Source organism: Ovis canadensis, chromosome 23 (genome assembly GCF_042477335.2).
Source record: "Ovis canadensis isolate MfBH-ARS-UI-01 breed Bighorn chromosome 23, ARS-UI_OviCan_v2, whole genome shotgun sequence".
Classification (NCBI taxonomy): Eukaryota; Metazoa; Chordata; class Mammalia; order Artiodactyla; family Bovidae; genus Ovis; species Ovis canadensis.
Genome location: NC_091267.1, coordinates 45,821,143 through 45,822,058, shown reverse-complemented (window position 1 = coordinate 45,822,058; position 916 = coordinate 45,821,143).

The window sequence follows — 916 nt, the reverse complement described above, 5'->3', positions numbered from 1 at the left end:
GTTTTTACAGTGCTGTAGCTTGTTAGTTTTAACATTTATAAATCAGTAGTTGTGGATTTCATCTCATTACTGGAGGTTTGAATGATCATTGAATGGAGTGGCCCCATGAAAACTTTTTCCAGTTGAACCTTGGAGGAAACATGCCTAAATAGTCATATGTATTTTCTAAAGTCAGAAAATGTAATATGTATTGTATTTCATTCAATCCAAGATACTGTCCATCTAAGACATACCATCTTATATTATAAAAGAGAAAATGCTGCAGATTGTCTATGAAACAAGGTTTAAAAGAATCACACTTATAGGTAAGTCCTATTCTAATTTCAGAATTGTTGAAAAGTGAGAAATGTATGTTTCAGAAGTGATGAAATGTGAGCCAGGTATGAGAAATGCACAGAACAGGGCTAATCTTCTATGAAGTGAGACTCTGAATAAAAACTTTTGATGGTACATTGAGGTATTCATGAAACAAATGTAAATTAGGAGTCTATCACATATTAGCTACTTAGTATAAAGATGACTGTGAACCTTGAATAAGGTTTAGATTCCCTGGGGCAGAAATATTAATTGGGTTGGCCAAAAAGTTTGTTTGAGTTTTATCATAAGATCTCACAGAAAAGCCCAAATAGTTTTTTTGCCAACCCAATACATTGGGGTTCTCTTAGTACAGTGCACTTCATAGCTATTTATTGAAAAGGCACGCACATGAGGCATTTTCCTTAAAAAGGGAATGTCAGTCTCAGTCTTTTAAATCTGCACTGTAAGAACTTTTAAAATGTTTTTCATTATAACGAAAATATATGTACTTATTACAAAAAGACAACAGTTAAACAATTTCTTTACCCAAGAACCAGCCACAATTATTAGTTTTGTGTAGATGTTTCTAAAGAAAAGAATGATATAATCCCATTTTCTA